This window comes from Equus asinus, chromosome 15 (assembly GCF_041296235.1).
Source record: "Equus asinus isolate D_3611 breed Donkey chromosome 15, EquAss-T2T_v2, whole genome shotgun sequence".
In the NCBI taxonomy this organism is placed as follows: domain Eukaryota; kingdom Metazoa; phylum Chordata; class Mammalia; order Perissodactyla; family Equidae; genus Equus; species Equus asinus.
In genome coordinates, this window is record NC_091804.1 from 25,623,306 (window position 1) to 25,645,254 (window position 21,949).

A 21,949-nucleotide genomic window follows, 5' to 3' on the forward strand; every position below is an offset into this window, starting at 1 on the left:
TAACTTTACTTCTCCCATTCAAGTCGAAAGCACCAACACTTCTGACCTGGCTTATTGGAGTTGCATGCTAGTTGTTTTGTTGCATCCGTTCTTGCCCCACTATCTGTTTTGAACATAGCCAGAGTGATCCAGTTTAGTCAGGTCTTATAAATTCTCTGCATAGAACCCTGTTAATGACTCCCATTTTACTCAAAATAAAACCAAAGTTTTTTCATTGACCTTCAAGCTTTCTGTGATTTATCCACCCCCCACCTTGACCTCTCTGAACTCATATGCTACTACTTTCCCAGCTTAAGCCACACAGATCTTCTTGCAGTTCCATGAATACTCTGAGAGTCCCTGTCTTGTGTCAGGACCTTTACCTAGACTTTTCTTTCTCTACCTGTCCTATGGCTCATTTCTTTACTTCCCTTTTCAGTGAGGCCAACCAGGCTACCCTATTTAAAATTGTACTCTGCTTTCCCTAGCCTCTCTACCAGCTTATCGCTTTCTAACATAACTGTATTTAGTTGCTTATTTTGTTTATTGTCTGTCTCTCCTTGCTAGAATGTAAGTTCCAAAGGGAACAGGGGTTTTTGTCCATTTTGTTTATTGATGTATCTCCATTGCCTAGAACATTGTCAGGCACATGGGAGATGCTCAATAAATATTTGTTGAATGAATGAATAAATAAATCGAATAGGAAGCAAGGTAGCCCCTGCACTCATAAAGTTCACAGTTTGTGGTTTGCTTTCTCCAAATGAAGTTATCCATCTTTCCTGTATTTTTTTGTCTAATTTAAATATGTGTAATTTAAAGTCTTTGTGAAATAATTGGCATTTAAAGTTTGGGAAGCCTTATTTCTTAAAAAGAATGCTATCTTCAGTTGAGCTTTGAATCAAATGAAAACTATAAAACATTGAAATAGAAAAGTCATGTACCAGAAAAGGTGATGATATGACCAATTTTTGAAAAATACTCTAGGTTGCTTTGGATCTTAATTCATTGCTGTGGAACACTTAATTACAAAATGTTCCATTTCCTTGCAATAAAGAGCAAATTCTTTGGTTTATGAATGGGATTCACAAACCAAATGATTTTAGCTTTCATTAGGGTTCTTCATCCTTTTGCAGTCTACCATTAAAAAATCCTAAATTTCAGGGGCTGGCCCTGTTGGCTGAGTGGTTAAGTTTTTGTGCTCCGCTTCAACGGCCCAGGGTTTGTCCGGTTCGGATCCTAGGTGCCGACGTGGCACCGCTCATCAGGCCATGCTGACGCAGCATCCCAAATGCCACAACTAGAAGAATACACAACTACGTACCAGGGCGCTTTGGGAAGAAAAAAGGGAAAAATAAAATCTTAAAAAAAAAAAAATCCTAAGTTTCATTTAAGCCCAAAATTCTGTGGTAGAAATCAAATATGGAAGACTTTTGAACAAATATCCAGTGTTGAAGCAAATGTAAATAGTAGATATCATATTGATGCCAACTGAGGAAATATGATTAGACTTAGTCAATAAATAAATCTGTTAACATAATCTGCCATGTGCCACTTTAAATAGTGAAAACACTACTGTAGGAGGATGTTTTGTTAAATGTCCTACAAGGCCTGTGTCTTCTGTGCAAGCTTCCCGTGTGGTAGACACTTTAATAATTGGGAAATAATAATAAGACTGACTTTTCTGCCTCTTAAATTGTTTATCTGAGGGAGGAGATAGTTACTTTGACATAAAACTTTAATGGGGACTGCTAATATGTCCGTCTGTTAGTGACTGACACACTTTCTTTCCTTTTTCCAGAACATTTGGAATGATTTCTTATAAAAGCTGGCCTTTGTGGCCATACTCTAAAAAACTAAAGGAAAAGAAATTTTCAGTTGATATGAATTTTGAATTTCTATTTGTTTACTCTGAAATTACTTTAGCTTGCTGTCGCCTATTTTAGTGTATTTTCTTTGCTCTTACAAGTTTGCCACTTGTAAGAGCAAAGAAAAATAAGTTTACATTGCCTCTCTGTTTAGTTTCATTTCAGAGCCAGAATTTGTTAAAAGTGTGAAATATCACGCCTTATTAAGAGAATTTTCAGTGGGCATGGTAAAAGTAAGAATTTCTATGAAAATGCACAGGAATAATTAGAATGAAGTGAAGAATTTGTAGGGTTTTCCAGCAGGATTGTGAATTATACATTTATCTGTCGGTTTTATAGTTATTTTATAGAAGTAGAAAACTATTCTTTTTTTTTTTTTTAAAGATTTTTTTTTTCCAGTACATAGTTGTATATTCCTTTTTTAGTTGTGGGTCCTTCTAGTTGTGGCATGTGGAACACCACCTCAGCACGGCTTGATGAGCAGTACCATGTCTGCGATCAGGATCTGAAATGGTGAAACCCTGGGCCGTGGAAGCGGAGCGCGCAAACTTAACCACTCGGCCATGGGGCCGGCCCCTAGAAAACTATTCTTAATCTTAATGTTTTGTGTCTCCAACAGATGTTGATTGTGTGCTTGAAATCCTGAATGGTTTAAATTTTTCTTATGTTTCATGTTTCCTATTTTGTCAAAAGACAGGAAATAAAAAGCCTGCTTGGCAGAAAGTTAATTTGGCTGTATATAAAAATCTGTATAGGCATGCCCACTTTTTCAATGAAGGGATTCCAGCAAAACTAGTTGTAAAAATCTCTATGAAGTGAATATTTTCCCACTAACTTTTGGTGTAAAACTAGAAACACTTTCCTGAAGAGTAAAAGGAAGAAATAATCAAAATATATGAAGTGGGAAGTTTATAAGGAAAGTAATATCTCTGGATTATTCTAGTTGTGTCTTAGTGCTAGGCCTCTTGTGAATTTTAATCTTCACCTGTAGGTTCACTCTTACCTTGAGAATTGGGAATTTTGGTTTCTTAACTAATTGGGTGGTCTGTGGACTTTAGTTTCTTCTGGATAATAGAGAGCTTCAGCAATAAGTATACTTATCTTAATAAAACTCATTGTAGGCTTTTCAACCTCAAATTTTCTATATATATGTATATATCAGAATAAATTCTATTTGGACTTAAGAAACAACTAAAAATGAGTTCCCTGAGAGTACTAGGAGACCATTACGTGTACGTTTTTATAATCTTTCTAGACATGACATCAATATCTGACAGACTACTGATAAGAGCATAATCTTTTCAAAATAATCAAGAGAAATTACCATTTTCAAAAACTTGGTTGAGAACTTCCTGAATGGTGGAGTAAGGAGCTTGGCAATTCTCTCCCCGAAAAGCAGATAAAACTGGGCAAAATTATTAAAAACAATCATTTTAACACTACTGGGTTGTTCCCAGCAGCATTACTCAATAACTAAAATTGGAAACAATCCAAATACCCATCAGTTGGGGAATAAACACAATGTGGTATGTCCATCAATAGGATACTACTCAGCAGTAAAAAGGAATAAATGCTGACACACGCTACAATGTGTTTCTGAGGAAACATTATACTAAGAAATCAGACGCAAAAGACAACATATGATTCCATTTATATGAAGTATCCTGGAATGGTTAAATTATAGGGACAGAGTGAGCAGACTGTGGTTGCCTGGGGTGGTGGATGTAAATGGGATTTCCTGAAAAGGGACATAAGAGATCTTTTGCAACAAAGGAAGTATCCTAAAATGGGATTGTGGTGATGGTTGTACAACTCTATAAAGTCACTAAAAATCATTGAATCGTACATTTAATACAGATGAATTTTATGGTATGTATATTATACCTCAATAAAACTGTTATTTATTTATTTTTAATTCTTCTCCCCAAAGCACCCAGTACATAGTTGTATATTTTAGTTGTAGTAGTGGCATGTGGGATGCCGCCTCAGCATGGCTTGACGAGTGGTGCAGTGTGTCTGTGCCCAGGATCAGAACCGGCGAAACCCCAGGCCACCCAAGTGGAGTGTGCAAATTTACTCACTCGGCCACAGGGCTGGCCCCTAAAACTGTTCTTTTTTTCTTTATCCCTGCTTTTCTGGCCCCCCTTTCTCTTTTTCTTTTAACTTTTTTTTTTTGAGGAAGATTAGCCCTGAGATAACTGCTGCCAATCCTCCTCTTTTTGCTGAGGAAGCCTGGCCCTGAGCTAACATCCGTGCCTATATCTTCCTCTACTTTATATGTGGGACGCCTACCACAGCACGGCGTGCCAAGGGGTGCCATGTCCGCACCCAGGATCCCAACCGGCAAACCCTGGGCCACCGAGAAGCAGAACGTGCGAACTTAACTGCTGCGCCACCGGAGCCAACCCCCCCTTTTCTTTTCTTTTCTTTTTCTTTTTTTGTTTCCCCTAAACTGTTAGTTTTAAATGTTGGGTTTTCCCCCCCACACACCCTAAAGGAGAGGCCCAAGTATAGCACATCTCTGCAGATGGCACTTAGATGGCTGCTGCTTTCAACATCTTTAGTTCAGGAGTTCTGAGAGCTTGGGGCTAGCAGGAGATAGAACACTGAATTTGTTAGTTAGGGTTCATGTTAATGATCTTAGGCACATCAAAAACACCAGCTTTATTTGTTTTTAGATTTATAAAATAGGGTTCAATAAATACTTGAGTTAAAAGCTTAATAAGAATTTAGACACCCAGTTTTGTTATTCACGTAAAACTTTCTGAAAGATAGTAAAAGCTGTAGATCCTAATAACTTGACAAAGGTAATGCTCTACATTGTCCTTCCAAATAGGTATATACCTCTAGGATGAATGAGATCTTATTTGGGTCAGGGCAGGGGTAGCAAAAATGGTAACAATGTTTGGGAAAACCAGTTCTGGGTTAGTAATTTTTAATAGTTATTAGCAAAGTAGTCTTGAAATTATTAAAAGTTTTTGCCATTTCAAAAACAGTAGTTCTCCCATAAAAATTCTTGAAGAGAACACAATTTGATTTGAATACATCATATTTAAGGGGAATTTAGTTCAACTTTTCAGACCTTATCCTCCCTCTGCCCTATAACTAAAATGAAGAGGTTGGAATAGATTCTTTCTAAAGCTAATGTTCTATAGTTTGAGTCTGTAAAATTTATTTTTTAAACAAATAGGATATGTTAATTTATTTATCCAACAAATAAGCATTGAGTATGGTGATCAAGACATCCCTCCTGCCCTCAGAGAAGAGTAGTGGAGACTCAGTCACCAAATACCTGAAAATCTTAAGTACCAATGTGGTATTATGTACTGTCAAGCTACGTGGATAGCATGAGGATGGGCTGTTAGCAACCCTGCTTGCTTTGGGAATCAGCTCTCCCAAAGGAAAGACCTTTGAGATAAATCTTTAAAGGTGGATGGTTTTCCAGGTGCGTAGAGAAGAGCTTATTTGACAGAAGTGTTCATAGTGAAGGAAATCGATTGGTAGTCTGATTTGAGTAAAATAACTGGATATCATCCCTCATGCCTTAGAATATGGATTATGTGTTGGTTTATTTTAGCAAATGAAAATTCCTGCTTCATTTATTTTCTGTGCTTCTGACCCATCAACTTTTAAAAATCTGCTATCACAATTAAATTGAGTTCTTGATTTTAAATGTTGATCCGCAGCTGCTGCAGTCTGCCTTGTGTCCCATAAGGGCTGATGACTCAAACATCAAGAGAATTGTTTTTCAGTTTTGTTTTCAAGATCATTTGTGAATTTGATTGCTTCTCTCTCTTTTTCTAAGTTGACACAAAATTCTTCCAAGCTTTGTAATGTTAAGTATATGAAGCAAATTACAAAGTCCTTAATAACTAATAAGACAGGAATCTATACAATGTTGTGTAAATTGGAAAGTTAGAATATCTTGTTTCTGGAGAGCCTCAAACCTCTGTTTTATTTTCAGGTTATTTAACTTAATGATGTCATTACTAGACTACATGGAGGATCATTTTAAACAAAACAAAGAAAGAAGTTTAAACAAGAAAGAAAGAAAGAAAGGTGTAGGAAACCTCACTTAACACCTACTCCTGGCCTCTGATTTGCCAGATGAGAGGGTTAATGTTTTAGATAATTCACTTAGTGGCTTAACCAGAACAGCTACTCCAGGTTCTTTCTGTTGAATTATAAGAGAAAATCAGTTTCTCTTAAAATGTTTGCTATAGATGACCTAAAAAGGAATACACTTCATTTTCTCATCAGTTGTATATATCAAATTTTAAATGTTTCTTGAGCACTATTACACACTGTAGCAAGCAAGCCCTGGGAACCGAAGGTAAATGAGACAGCCTTTGTCCTTGGAGGAGTTGGCAAGATTATCTCACATGTAGAAACTGAGACACTTTGGCCTCTGTTGTCCACCTACTACCCTCAACAAAGTTCTGTGTGGTCTGTCCCCTTGCTTGTAACTCCACTTCATCTTCCTTCTACAGGTTTAATCCTGTCTAATCATGGCGACTTCCTTCCAGTTCTTTGCACTAACCATGCCTTTTCCCATACATTTTGTTCTCTCTGCTTGAAATACTTGAAATATTCTGCATCTCTCTCTTTTTTTAAAAACCCAGCTCACGTCTCATCATTTAAGTTTCACTTCACCAGAGAATACCCCTATAATGCACTCCTCACTAATCTTTTCTCCATTCCCTGAATGTGAGGCCCTTAGCTTAATTTTTTCCTTGTTTTGTTTCCTTTCCAGCACTTACTGTTTCTTATTTATCTATTTGTATGATAATTAGATTACTTTTCTCTCCAACAGACTGCAAGCTCCCTTGTTATTTTTGTTCACTATTATATATCCAACACTTAGCATAATGCTTGGCCCACAGTAGGCGTTTGAGTCTTTCTAAAGATACTCTACTGCTATAAATCAGAGTTGAACAGAGTTTTTTGTAAAGGGTCAGGTAGTAAACATTTTTGGCTTTGTTTGCTATGAGATCTCTGTCCCAACGCTGCTGTTGTCCTGGGAAAGCAGCTGTAGATAGACAGTATGTAAAGGAATGGGCATGGTCCTGTTTCAGTAAGACTTTATTTACCAAAACAGTAAGCAGGCTGTAGTTTGCTGATCCCTGCTGTAAATAATCATCTCCTAATGCTGTAAATAGTCATTTTGTTGGACTTGAAAACTCTCATTATGCAATCTTGCAAACTCTGTCCCTAAGGGTTTCTTTAGATGATTTCATTTTTGTATGGTAGATGTTAAAGAGGTGATTTTAAAAAGACTGATCTTAAAATAATTTTTCATTTAAGATACAATCTTTAAGATGGTTATAATTATTTTATTAGTTAGTAATATTATATATTTTTACTTTCCCAAATTTAGTATGCTTGTACTTTTGTTAACTTTACATTTCTGTTTAAGTAAAACATGGTTCTGTATATTATAAAAGATTGTTTTGGTTTTTGGGTAAAGTGTAGATTAAAATTTTATAACGTGTTAAGTTTTCTAAGAAAACAATCTTTTTATAACCTGATGCTTGAAATGAAATATAATATTTTTGTGTTTTTAAATGACAAATTAAGGAAGATTCCAAGTATGCAAGTAAAGACTATCCACAGTGAAAAGTAGATTGACTGTAAGCATCAATGTTTATTTTTACTTTTTTGACATCATTGTTTGAAGATCTAGAGTCATCTTTGTGTGCTGGATGAGAGATTTGATCTAATGAATCCAACTCAAAGGTCTGCATCTCAAGCATATTTGTAGAATCATTTTTATGCTTTTCATTAATTTATATTTAATTATATATTTACTTTATGCATGTTTCTTATACTTTGTCTTTCACCAGTAGTCCATAAAATGAACATTACATGACTAAAAATAACAATTTAAAATAACTTAATGTTGGGACTGGCCCAGTGGTGTAGTGGCTGAGTTTGCGCGCTCTACTTCGGTGGCCCAGGATCCTCAGGATTGGATCCCGGGCAGTGACCTAGCATGGCTCCTCAAGCCACACTGTGCCGGCGTCACACATAAAATAGAGGAAGATTGGTACAGATGTTAGCTCAGCAACAATCTTCCTCAAGCAAAAAGAGGAAGATTGGCGACAGGTGTTAGCTCAGGGCCAGTCTTCCTCACACACACAAAAATAAATAAATAAAATAAAATAACTTAATGTTGAGAACCATCATGGTAATAGTCATGATCATCAGAGTAAGAAACCAAAGGAGAGATTGTCATAAGGATCCTCATTAGAACTCCATGGCCTGCTGCACGTGTTCACTTGATACTCAGAGAGGAATTTTCAAACTGTTCTTTTGTGAATGGGAATGTCTTGTCTTTTCGATTAAGTGCTTATTTGATACAATAGAAAACTTACACAAAGTTGCAAGAATAATAAAAGGAACTCTTCTTCACCACTTGTTTATATTTTGCTCCATTTGCTTTATCATTCTGTGTGTGTTATGTATATATAATTTTTTCTGAACCACTCTGGCAGTAAGTGGAAGTATGTTCTTTTTGCCCCTAAATACTTAAATATAGATTTTCTTGAAAACGATTTATTCTCTTACATAGATGCTTTCTCAAAATCAAGAAATTTTTTTTTAAGATTTAATTTTTTTCGTGTTTCTCCCCAAAGCCCCCGGTACATAGTTGTATATTCTTTGTTGTGGGTCCTTCTAGTTGTGGCATGTGGGACGCTGCCTCAGCGTGGTTTGACGAGCAGTGCCATGTCCGCACCCAGGATTCGAACCAACGAAACACTGGGCCGCCTGCAGCGGAGCGCGCGAACTTAACCACTCGGCCATGGGGCCGGCCCCAATTGATTGATTCATTTTTAAAATTTAATTTTTATTTTACATATTATGCTTCAATTCATTATTATCATTTATTTTGATGCTCAGATTATCCCGCAGATGACAGTGGCAACCCCTTCCAAGTGACTTCATTGTCTTTTCGACATGTGCCCATCATTTCTGAGCAGTCTTACTTTATTGTACAGGATGTCACATGCTTGTCTTGTACTTCCCCTGCCCCACCCTGAATCAGCCATTTCTCCAAGGAGCCCTGGTTTTAGAAGAAAATGTGGTTTAGAAATCAAGATCTAGATGTAAGATGTGTTCATCGCTACAAGATGTCATTGCTTCTAGACCCTCTCAGCAAATAGGAAGTGTATGTTACGAATATGTGTTTGGTGTATGTATTTCTATGTCTACATATTTTTAACATAAAAAATATAAATATATAATACAAAACCATGAGTTCTTATTGATACCTCCAATTCATATGTAATGCCCTGGATTATATTCTAGTTTTCTCCTATAGGAGGACATTAAAATTTTTTTAAAAATCAACACAAATTCTCTTGTAAAGAAACCAACTTAGCAGTTGTGTTCACTATTCCTGTTTTATTGCACTGTTGGTTCCTCATCCTTTATTTACTTACTTATTTATTTATTTATTTTCGGTGAGGAAGACTGGCCCTGAGCTAACATCTTTGCCAGTCTTGTATGTGGGATGCCACCACAGCATGGTTTGATGAGCTGTGTGTAGGTCTCCACCTGGGATCTGAACTGGTGAACCCCAGGCTGCCAAAGTGGAGTGTGCGAACTTAACCACTATGCCACTGGGCCAGCCCCATCCTCATCCTTTATTTTGAAAACTTGATGATGTATCAATTCCTAATGTGGCTGTTGAGGTAAATGAATATGTTGGTACCACATTAAACCTCATTACAGACTTTAATTCCTTTGTCTGACTTACTTAAAAAAAATTGTCGTTATCCATCTGCCAACTTCACCCGTAATTTGGCACACTGTTTAAAGAAATGTCTTTTTTTTTTTAACTTTGTATTATGGTAAATATCAAACAGACCTAAAAATGGAGCCTCATGTACTTAAACATCCAGCTACAATAATCACTAATTGGTCTTCTCTTGAAGGAAATCCTAGACAGCATATAAATTTATCCATAGATATATCTGTGTATATTTCTTAAAAGATAAGGACTTTTCATAAAAACGAATCACAAATCTATTATTATACCTAAAAAAGTTTAAAATAATTCCTTAATATAGTTAAATAGTGAGCCTTAAAAATTTCCCTGTTAAGGGGAAAGGTGGGGTGGGGGGTGGGCACAAAGGGTGAAGTGGTGCACCTACAACATGACTGACAAACATTAATGTACAATTGAAATTTCACAAGATTGTAACCTATCAATAACTCAATAAAAAAAAAAAAAGAAAAAAAAATTTCCCTATTAACTCATTGGTTATTTTTTACATTTGGTTTGTTCAAATTAGAATCCAAATAGAATCCACATATTGGATTTGTCTTTTATTTCTCTTTTAATGTGTAAGTTCTCCTCCAACTCCCTTCCCGTCTACCGCCTTTTCTTTTTCTACAAATCTGGGTTGTTTGCACTATAGATTTTCTCGTATTCTGGACTTTGCTAATTGCATTCCCTGCTATCATGAACATGTTCCTGTTTCCCCTCAATGTTCTGTAAACTGATTCTTAGATCTTAGAAGTTTGATCAGATTCAGATTTACTTTTTTTGTCAAGAATGCTTCATAGGTGGTGCTATACTTCCAGTAGGAGGCACATTAATGTTCATATCTCTCATCTCATATTAGGGACAATTGATCATTATCTAGATTAATTTTTTATTAGTGATTTGCAAAATTATATTGCAAGTATATAATTTTTTTGTTTTAGTTGGATTATTTCAATAGGGAACAATTTTCACCAACTATTTGTTTACCTAGAGGTACAGTTCATCTAGGAAGGCAGGTAAAATGCCTGATTCACTAGTTTCAGAATAATGAATTGGTTCTCTAGTATCCTCTGAAAGGTGATCAATTTGTTTTTTATAAGTAGTGTTATGAACTCATGAATTTAAACATTTTGCTGTGTTTCAGTGCATTGCAGGTGTTACTTTTTATTGATGCTCAAATTGTCCCATCTTAGTGGGAGCCTCTTCAAGTTGTCTCTTAAATTCCTTGGACACAACTCCAGAAGTGTTTGATAGCTTAATTGCTTTCTGATAAGACAAGTTTTGTACAGATCCTGTTTCATACCTGGAGTCAACTGTTTTCCTAAAGAGCCCCCCTTCCTTTTAGTGGGAAATGGTATTTAAGGTCCATAATCTGGGGCCAGCTCAGTGACGTACTGGTTAAGTTCGCATACTCTGCTTCAGCAGCCTGGGGTTCACAGGTTCAGATCCTGGGCGTGGACCTGCACACAGCTCATCAAGCATGCTGTGGCAGCATCCCACATACAAAATAGAGGAGATTGGTATGGATGTTAGCTCAGGGCCAATCTTCCTTACCAAATAAATAAAATAAAATAAACCTTAAAAAAGTCCATAATCTGGGTCCTAGAAGTGAAAGAAGCATTTTTTCCTGTTTTTAAACAATAAATATTTATTCTCTCACATAGTCCCTATGGGTCAGAATTCCAAGGTGGCTTAGCTGGATGGTAGCGGCTAGGTATGTGAGCAAGTTGATGCTGCAACTTTGGCAAGAGATCTCAGTTTCTCGCTATATGGATCTCTTCTTAGGGCTGCTTGAGTGTCTTCATGCGATGGTAGCTGACTTCTCCACAGCCAGTGATCCATGACAGCCAGTAGCATCTTTTGACTCATTTTTCTACCAGACAGTAGAGTATAGTGCTTTGGCTGTGCATCCGGACAACCTGGTTGCTGTTACTACCACCACTACTGGGATGAACTAAAGACCTGAAACCCAGTCAGTTGTTGCTCTTGATAGAAATTGTCCTGCTTCCTGTTTGCCAAAAGTTGCCATGACAGAAAAATTGTTTACAGATTCCAGATATTCCAAGTATGGTAGAGGATTAAGGATTAGAGAATTATAGCCACACCTGTTCAATTTTGTGTGTGGAGGATTTTTCATTCCTAATCTGTGTTAATGGGCATTTTAGTGCTGATATGTGTCTATGTAATGTAACCCAGGAAGCAGGCAATGCTCCCTCCTCCTTTTTTAACTTTTTGTTTTAAAGTATAGATTCATAGCAAGTTGCAAAAAAAAAAAAAAAAAAATGTACAGGGAGGTCCAATGGACCCTTTACCCAGTTTACCCCAGTAGTAACATCTTGTGTAACCATAGTACAGTGTCAGTTTTCAATGATCAGTTTTCATTTAGCAGAAATTGACTGAGCAGCTATTATATGCTAGGGATTTGGGGGTATAAGTGATGAAACTCTGACCTTGGACAGTTTAGTCCTTCTCTCATTGTTGTATTTCTAAAAATGTTTTCCCTTTTGGCTCTTCATTGTTGAAACTTGCATTAGCAGTTCCTTTAATGTTTAACATTATGTTATTTCTCACATTCATATTTGCTTTGTTTTAAAACAGTTTTTGCATGTGCCCCCATCTTTCATTTATAATCTTTACAGCATCAGAAGCATGTTGCCTGCATTGTCTTGTTTTAATCACGTGCCAGTTTTGCAGTGCTACCAAGTCTGGATCTGAGAGGCAGCTTGTGTGAGTCATTTACATACATTTGTGTTTATATTCCCCACATTAATTTGCAACTTTACATTTTTCATCCAGTTACGTGTTCAAAGCAGATTTTTAATAATTCATTTTAAGAAGGAATTTGTCATATGTAGGGCTTTAAAACTGGCTCAAAGAGCAGGCAGAAGCTATTAAACAATAGCAGAAACCAGACAATATGTAGGACTTTAAATAGTAATTGTTAAACATTTGAATGTTCCCAAAAATATCAGTCTGTGTGTCGATGTGTGTCTCTACATGTTATTCCACTAGAGACTTGCCTAGATAGGTTTTGCACAATATCCTTGCTGTTATTGTCAGCCATAAACAAATTACACGTATTTAACAAGTTAATGTCAGATTGGCCAGGAGCCACTGGGAGGTGTGTACTTAGTGACATCAGCTGGCAAAGAGCCCTGGTAACAGGGAGGGTTGGAAGGGTAGTGGAGGGAGAGGGAGCAGGAGGGAGGGAGAAAAAGAGACAGAGAGACTGACTGTATCTGGGGATTCTGGCAAGGTGAAGAGCTGGTCTGTTTGGCAAGACCTTCCCATCTGGGATCCATCTGTGTTTCCCTGGAATGGGACAGGCAGCTCTAGTCAGTGAGGAATCGCAGATGTGAGAGAGCTGACACACGTCCAGCTAGTGAAAGGAGGAGGAAGGCTGGTCTTAGTTTGGGTTTTGAAGATTAGGAGGAGAAAAAGCGGAGCTTTTTTTATATCTATTCCAAATAAATTTGGTATATTAAGAATCTGGATTGTTATAATCTGGGCATTTGGGGTAAGTACATTTTAATATAGTTTTGGGGGCTGAAGTGGGCAATTCTGTGCCTTTCAGAGCTTTTTACTTATTTCAGATTATGATGATATGAATGTTTTTTGATATGAGGTCAGCCTTTAGCTACTCAGTGTTGTTTTGATGCTTCATTTTGTTTATATTTCTTATTTTTCGGTTGCCACCTTTATATTTGAATGCCATGCTTTTTCGAATTAAAACTTTAATCAGATGTAACATGAATTTTATGGCTAGGAAAGTAGTCCCACAAATAATTCTCTAAGGTATTCCATATTGAGTCTTTCTGTCATGTTTTGAGGGAAATTTTTTCTCCTTTAATATGCATAGTACACATAGGCACTATTAAAAAAAGATGGTTCATAAAGTACTCTTTCCTATTGTCAGATTTTGTTTCACTGTATTCCGGCAAATTACAACAAAAAGATACTACAGTAAGACTAACAGTATCTTTTAATATTAATGTGTTTAGCTCTTGTTTCGTTATATTTTACTCTTATGCTGTTTTCTTCTATTTACTTCCTACATACAAAATAAACAAGTAACATCAACAAATCTGACTTGAATTGTGAATTTGGAGTAGTTTTGTGATGCAGTAAATTCACATGTACATAGCTACTGTGTCCTATAGTCCTTGTTAGTTTGTGATGCATAATTTAACCTTTTGCTATTTCTGTACATTGTATTCATGTTTTCCAGACCTCCAAATCCAGACAGTCATGGGAAGGGTATGGGTTTGAGAGTTAGACGTACTGTATAGACATTATTTTCTAGTTCTCTGATCTCAAACAAGCTGCTTATTCTCTTTGAGTTTCTGTTTTGTGCAATTTCTGCCTCATGTCATGAGTGGGGAAATTTGACATATAGAAGGCATACAAGTTAGTTTCAAGAAGTTTCTAGATGTTCATTATCCTGCTGTGATTGGTTCCTGAACCCTTTGCATTTTTTAACCTCAAATTCTCAGGCTAAGAATGGGTCTTGTCTATAACTCTAGTTTTCGGGGTACCTTCCTCTCGCTGTACCTACCTCCCATATCATCTATATCTGTTATAAATGTTATGTGCTGTCTTTGTTAAGCCTTGCTATGATTGTAAATGATTTAGAAAGCATTCTAAGTATTGTAATGCAAATGAGCCTGTTATATTATACCAGAACAGAACTTTGGAAGTCAATAAACAGGAGTGAAGTACTGAATTATACTACTTTGTGACAACACTGTTTAAATTGTGTTTTTTTCCTTGAAAATTCTACTAATCCTCAAATTAGAACTTAAAAAATACTTTTATTCCTTCAAGTTCTCAAATCTTCTCTTACGTCAGTTGGGTAATTATTTTAAGATGACTGTACAGTACTATTCAATTTCTTCCTTCAATTTTGTAGTCAGATTTGTTGAGGTGGGGGAGAGTTTTTAAATGAACCTTTTTTTTTAAGTATTCTCTTATACCAAATTGACTAACTGAGTTAGTGAGAATTTTCAAGTTTCTGTTTTGATAGGTGCAGTGTTCAGCATCTTTGGGGACTTTTCTGAATATTTGAGAGGCAGTAGTGTTTGTGTTGAATTTACGTGATACTCCTTCAGTGAGCCTCCACTTTTCGTTCGTTGCAGCCTGGGAGACACGCTCCTAGGGTGAGTGGGGCAGAGAGGACTTGCTGCTGAAGTGCAGCGGAGGCTGGGTCTGCATACCACCGTACATCCACACTAGGGGTACTTTCAGTGCTGGAGTTTCAAGGAGCATGAACAATTATAAATAACATGCATTTTAATATGTAGAGATCCACTGACTGCGAATAAAGGTGGTTGATTAAACTAGGACCACATAGTTCAGGAGAGTAGTTGTTTGTTATTAAGGTAATAACCAAGATCTTTGAGTTGAATACTGGAGAAAATCATAATACTTTCTGAAGACTATGAAAGCATCCTGAGAAGCTTTACTACTATGAAAAGAGGAAATCTCCTAAATTGGCTTCCAGGAATGACCCAACCAAGGATTTTTTTCACAGCAAGGGGCCATGTTGGACTGAAAGTGTATAAAGCAATAATGTCGGTAAACTGGAGATGAGGATAATGACATTTAAATTGCGTCTTTGGAACATCAAGAAAGAGAGCTTTTGAGTTTGAAGGAACGTATTTGATAGATAACTGGAAGAATTCAAGTGGATGTGAAAGATTGGCCGGATCAGTTCATTGAAGGTTTTTTCAAGGCTGCTTAGTGTTGCAAGTGCTGAGTCCCCAGGGATGACTATTGGAAATGTTAAGATTGAAAAGAGTATTAAGGATATTCTAGTCAAATGCATTGTTTTATAGATAAGGAATTTGAGGGAAGGGGAGAGAGAGGTATGGTAAAAAGTGTGCGTGGCCCAGAGTTTAATACCCTAGTTGGTGGCTGAGCTTGCACTGGAGTTGTCTTCTGAATTTCCAGGACGTTCATTCTACAAACATTTTTGGATTGCCTATTATGTATAATAATATGGTAAGGAATAAAAAAGTCTTGTAGAGGAGATAAAATGTACAAAAGTGGATAAGTCCTGGAAATTACTGCCAACTCAGGCAATCAGAAGCTTCATGGAAGAGGTGGCATTTGTTCAGAACTTAGAAGGACAGGAAGGATTTGGACTCCTCGTGTTTGGAAGAAGCGTAGTGGGTGGATGGAAAGGTTCGCTTTGTATTAGATCCCAGTGCCTTAAATCAGACTTTGTGAAATGCATAGCTACACAATACTAGTTTCTGCTATGTTTTCAATTATGCCTAGCTGTTGTTGCTATCTTTCCAAATCCAAGAGTAATTGTTTGCTTCTGAGATATCTGTATACATGCATATCTCCCTACCCCTTTTTTAAACGTGATTTATACCAAGAAACTAATTAAAAGGTTTGTACTATGATGGACTGTGTGGGTTGTTTAATTTTCCCTCCAAGTTAAGTCAATAAATATAGGAATGAGTGGTGGCTATATCTTGCAGAAAAACAACTCATTGTAACTGTTTTTTATATTCTCACTGGCTAATGGGCTTTCCAAACAGCGTTTCACTTAAGACCTATGTGGCGTCACATTTATGCTGGGAAACTTAAAATGCATATGGATTTACTTTTCTAAAGCATGCCAAAACCTGCAAAAGCAACCAGTTGTGCTTTTTTTTTTTTCCAAATTAAAAAAAATTTTTTTTTAGGATTTTATTTTTTTTCCTTTTTCTCCCCAAAGCCCCCCAGTACATAGTTGTGTATTCTTCGTTGTGGGTCCTTCTAGTTGTGGCATGTGGGACGCTGCCTCAGTGTGGTTTGATGAGCAGTGCCATGTCGGCGCCCAGGATTCGAACCAACGAAACACTGGTTAAGCGGAACTTAACCAGTCGGTCACGGGGCCAGCCCCCCGTTGTGCTTTGTTTAAAGCAACAGCTAGTGGAAATCCTTATCATTCAGTCCTGAGCAGCTTGTTAGAGATGCCTGGCAAGGTGGGGTGCAATTCTGTATAGAGTATATATGTACATATATCTGCAGTAGCTTCTTATAGCTGGAGTTTGGAAGTAAGTAGAATATGTATTTTCATTTGGTTAGGGTAGTTAGGACAGGTGGAGGAAAGGCCGTGAAAAGATTGTGTGTAGGCTTTGGCATTAGGTTGTGTAACCATGAGCTAATTTAACCTTCACCTCTAAGCCTCAATCTTCTCACCTGAAAAATGAGAGTAAGCATAGCTATTATTGGGGTTTCTGAGGATTAAGTTAGAAAGTAACAAGCGTGATATTTGCTGCATGAATACCCAATAAGATTTATCTTTCCATGTGATTTTTCTTAGTCCTCCCTAAACATCGAAGTCACAATAATTAAGAGACTTTGTTAAAATGTGTTGTGTATATTCAAGGTCTCTCTTCAGACTGACAGGGCACCAACCCTGCATCCTTAACTAATTCTTAGTCATGGGAGAAAGGTGCATGTAGAGAATGCAGCAGCCTTAAAAACTCAAACCTGTTGCTGTGTGGCAAGCTGTTAATGTTTAGGGACCTTGCATTACTTACCCTGCTGAAAGAGCTGGGGGATGGGCCGGTTTGAGGGTGACAGATGTGCCCTCTGCTGCCGGCGGGCGCGTGCCGGCTCTGTCCCTCTGCTCCCAGCACCAGGTGCAGCCATTGTTCTGGCTGGTCTCTCTTCATCCGGCCTCGTCTGTTACTCTGCTCTTTCTAGCTCATTGTTTCTGTAGGAAATTAGCATTAAAAACCCATCTGAAACCCCCATGTCCCTCAACTGCAGGTGACTGTTATTGGCCCCAGCTGCCACCCTTGCGCTTGATTACTTCCATATGGGTCTGTGCAAAGAAGTAGTAGCCATTTATTGATTTCCACCACAACCTCCACCTCTATTACTCAAACTATAATACCCTGAAATCTATTAGACCCCCAATAGGCTGTATAGCTCAGTTGGCACTACAACTGTGATGAACGTTTTACAAGCAAAACTAATTACACCCTCTTTCTCCCCCTTTACCACCTCCTACCTAAATATTAAATGTAAAAAACCAGAGCATCATAGTGGAATAGTAAATCTTTGAAATGTCTAGAGGTGAATCTGTTTCTGGGTAGTAAAGCTTTTAGACTTTGAATGGGCTTTTATGGAAAATTTTAGTCACTGCTTTAAATATTTCATACCACACCCATAGCATCCAAGCAAACCAAAGCCCAGTAGGCCCCTGGGGTGGGAGTGGGGGTGGGGACACAGAAATTTTGGTCATTTGCTTTTTGGTTTACTAAATTTAATCGGGGTAGGCAGTACGTTAGGAAACGGGGCTACTTTAAAATAATAATAGGTTTTGTGGGAAAACTACATGCAATTTGAATTAGTTCAATCCTCTGATTTTGCATTATTTTGTTGTTTGCCCTCTGTGTTTGTACAAATGGTTGTTCTAGTTTATTTATTGTGATAAATATCACAGGAGTTTGGGGTCCTAGACTTCTTGCGTCATCACTAAACAAATTAAGTGTTCTATTTTGGTTATTGGTCTAAATCACAATTGTAGTCAGGTTAAATTCCAGCTTAAAACTCTAAATCTAAATTCTTACTGGCTCCTGATAAATTGTATTGTGAGCTTCACAAAGTCACTACTCCTATCATTGAAGAGTATCTGGTCCTGATATCCTTTACAAGTAAACAGTGCAGAAAAATGAAGGGGGAGATAATTGACTAAGATCTTCTGACTGCTGAGTGTTTAGCTGTGCAACCCAGTATTAAAGTAAAATCTTGAGTTTACAACATTTCAAATTGTTAAAAAGGGAAATTAAACGAAGTAAATTTTAAAGATTTTATTGGCTTTATTCAGTGATTCATGAATCAGGCAACATCCCATCTAGCACATATAAAGGAGCTCCGAGGAGCTGTACAAAATGGAAGACTTGGGGCCGCCCATGGTGCAGCGGTTAGGTGCACAGTTCCGTTTCGGCGGCCTGGGGTTCACTGGTTTGGATCCCGGGTGCTGACATGGCACCACTCAGCAAGCCATGCTGTGGCAGGTGTCCCACATATAAGGTAGAGGAAGATGGGCATGGATGTTAGCTCAGGGCCAGTCTTCCTCAGCAAAAAGAGGAGGATTGGCAGCAGTTAGCTCAGGGCTAATCTTCCTCCAAAAAAAAAAAAAAGGAAGACTTTTCTAGGCAGAAGAGAGTAGGACAAGGAAGTTATATTAGCAAAAAGAGGATGTGGCAAGGTAACATTCCTTTAGGGGACACCAGAGGTCTATCAAGCACATTACCTCACTAGTGCTGACCAGGTTAATTCCTGATTGACTGGTTTGAGATTCCATTCCTGGGAGAGGCCAGAACTGTAATTAAGTAAAGTATTAAGGTTGGTGACATGGGGTTTAGCATAAGTGACTCCATTTTGGGCCTACTGTCTTGTTTTTAACAAAATTAAGTTATTTAATAATTCTGACATTTAAAGGAACAATTTCAGTATTTAGCTGTGTGGTCCTTTTATCATAAATAATTATGGAACTTAAGGCCATTTCTCTTGGGGAAATGTCCTTTTGCGTTTCTTCCTTTTTTCCTTTTCTTTCTTTTCCTTTCTTCCTCTTTTGGAATTTGGGGTTTACAAAGGTCCTAGAATCTGAAGATTCCTAGCAGCCAGCATTTTACCTGACAGCTCCAGTGAAGACAAGTCTCCAGGTAGAGTGGTGTGATTACATTGAGACCCAATTAGGATTTATAGTTTTTGAAGAGTTTTTTGAGAGTTTTTTAATTTGCTCTTTCATTTAAGCAGTGGAGAAATGGAAGGTTAGAGGTAGAGTGGTCAGGAAAAGGGAGAGATGAGATTTGAAATAGTCTTCTGACTCCAAATTAAATGTACTTTGGTTTGAAACTTGAAGCTAGTTAAAGTTGGGACTGATTGTAAGCACAGTGTCGCTGTAGATGTTATTGTCTTGAGGTGTGGGCATGTGCTTTTAGTTTTTTTTTAACACTCATGAAGAGTGGTTTTCCTTTAGTGGCCCGTCTGAAGAGAAATACGGTTCTTCTTTTATTCTGTCATGCTAGGCACTATGGAAAGAGTCGAATAGGAAAAGGAGTTTGCAGTCTAGTGTGAGAATAATTTTCTGTTTATCATGTTTAATGAGATAAGTTGTCCCATAGCATTCCTGGTGCTAATGCCGTGATGAAACTGACAGTAAGCTTTTTTCCCCCCCAAATGGAAACTGTGTTGTCATAAGCAAAGCGTCCTTCTGTTGCCCCAAGAAAAGAAGCATGGCAAATAGCCATGTGTTCTTTGTTTGCCCAAATAACAGTTATGGTAGAGATTCTTCAGCAGGGCTGGGCCTGAGGTGAGGCAAATGAGGCATACTTAGCACGAAAACTTTGAGCACTTACTTCAATACTAGCCCTGCTGTTCAGTAATGTCTAAAGTAGGTGGAGAATGGCAGACGTGGTGTAATGGATCTAGAAATGTTGTTTTCCATCTTTATTTTGGAGAGTGAATAAAAATAAAGTGTTTCCCTGTCTTTCCCGTGAAGGGAACCATCTCTGACGCCTAATCTTTTAAAAGTGTGTTTTGTGGAGGGGCAGGAGAACTGGTGATTTGTCTTGGGAATTTTGTTGTTGTTGTTTTTAAAGATTTTATTTTTCCTTTTTCTCCCAAAGCCCTCCCGTACATAGTTGTGTATTAGTTGTGGGTCCTTCTAGTTGTGGCATGTGGGATGCCGCCTCAGCATGGCTTGATGAGCGGTGCCATGTCCATCCCCAGGATTCGAACTGGCGAAACCCTGGGCCGCCAAAGCAGAGCACATGAACTTAACTGCTCGGCTTGGCCACGGGGCCAGCCCCCTAGGAATTTTATTGTTTTTTGAAGTCAACTTCAAACACTTTAGTACAGATTTTTGTAGGTCCTTCAATGTTTTTTGGTTTGTTTCTTTTTAATGCGCCACTATTCTGTTTTCTCATATTTTGCATACTCTTAACTGGACAAGTGAAAATAGTGGTTGAGTTTGAAGATAGACGTTAGAGGATATTCTATACTCCATATTTTCCTTTTCTTTTGAGGGTGATTGCTTATGCCCTTTAACTGCATTCTGCAGTCTCATTCTCCCGTCGTTTTAATCATGTCTGTATGCTGATGACTCCCAAATTTGTATCTTTAAATTGTATTTGTCCTTTCAACTCCAAAATCCTTTCATCTCACTACCTAATGAACATTCCCATATATGTCAAACTTGTTGGTTGTATTCTTCAAATATGCTATAACCATACTAATTTTTCAGTCTTATCACTTTCTAAGAAAGATGTGTTAAAATCTTCCACTGTGATTGTGTGTTTTTCATTCCTCTTTGCAATTCTGTCAAAATTTTGTTTTTAAACTTGTATTGTTGGGTACATGCTTTGTTCAAGTTAATTATATTTTCCTATTGAATCACTCCTTTATTATGTAGATAATGACTTTTTTTTGGTCTCCAACAGTGCTTTTTGAATTAAAGTCTATTTTCTCTAATATTAATATTGCTAATCCTTTTGCCTTTTTTCATCATTTTTTGTTAACCTTTCAGTCTGTTATGGTTTACATGTGAGTCTTACAAATATCAAATGCTTGGACTTTGTTTGTTTGAATTCAATCTAAAAATGTTCTTTTACTTGGTAGTTTGTATCTATCTATATTCAGTGGGTTGTTACCATATTTGGACTTGTTGGTATCATTTTAGGTTTTTAAAATTTTCATTTCAGTTTCTTTCTTTCCTCTTTTCCTTAGAGATTAAAAAATGTTTTCTGTATTTCTTTTTGTTTGGATGTTTAATTTCAATTATTTTGATGGTTATTCTTCAAATTTTAATCTGTATACTTAAAGTCCAAAACTTTAATTCACATATTTATTTATTTATTTTTTAAGTACAGAGATCTTAGAATACTTCAAATTCAGCAACTTCTTTTCTTAATATATTACTGCTGTCTAGGATTTTATTTCTACTTTGTTGTTGTTGTTGTTTGGGGTTTGTTTGTTTTTTGTAAGAAAGGTTGGCCCTGAGCTACATCTGTTGCCAATCTTCCTCTTTTTACTTGAGGAAGATTGTCCCTGAGCTGACGTCTGTGCCAGTCTTTCTCTATTTTGTATGTGGGACACTGCCGCAGCATGGCTTGATGAGTGGTATGTAGGTCTGTGCCTGGGATTGGAACCCATGAACTCTGGGCCACTAAAGCGGTGTGCGCAAAGTTAACCACTACGCTACCGGGCTGGCCCCTCCACTTTGTGTTTTATACTTACCATAGTCAAAAGAATAATTGCCATTATTATTTTTACAACCAATATTAGGTTTACCAATATACTTATCAAATTATCTTCTCATATT

General features: G+C 37.3%; 1 protein-coding gene across 8 annotated transcripts in view; it reads left to right on the forward strand.

Moving 5' to 3' along the window:
* Nucleotides 1-21,949, forward strand: part of CBFA2T2 (CBFA2/RUNX1 partner transcriptional co-repressor 2) — a 139,616-nt gene that overhangs the window by 45,374 nt on the left and 72,293 nt on the right. The window contains exon 1 of one of the 8 annotated variants that reach the window (XM_070485767.1): nucleotides 12,982-13,132. The exons of 6 other annotated variants lie outside the window; for them this stretch is intronic. The gene's annotated coding sequence lies outside the window, so the exon portion shown is untranslated. Of the gene's footprint in view, nucleotides 1-12,981; nucleotides 13,133-21,949 lie in introns of those variants that run through there. One more of the 8 variants, XM_070485766.1, reaches the window with a different exon arrangement.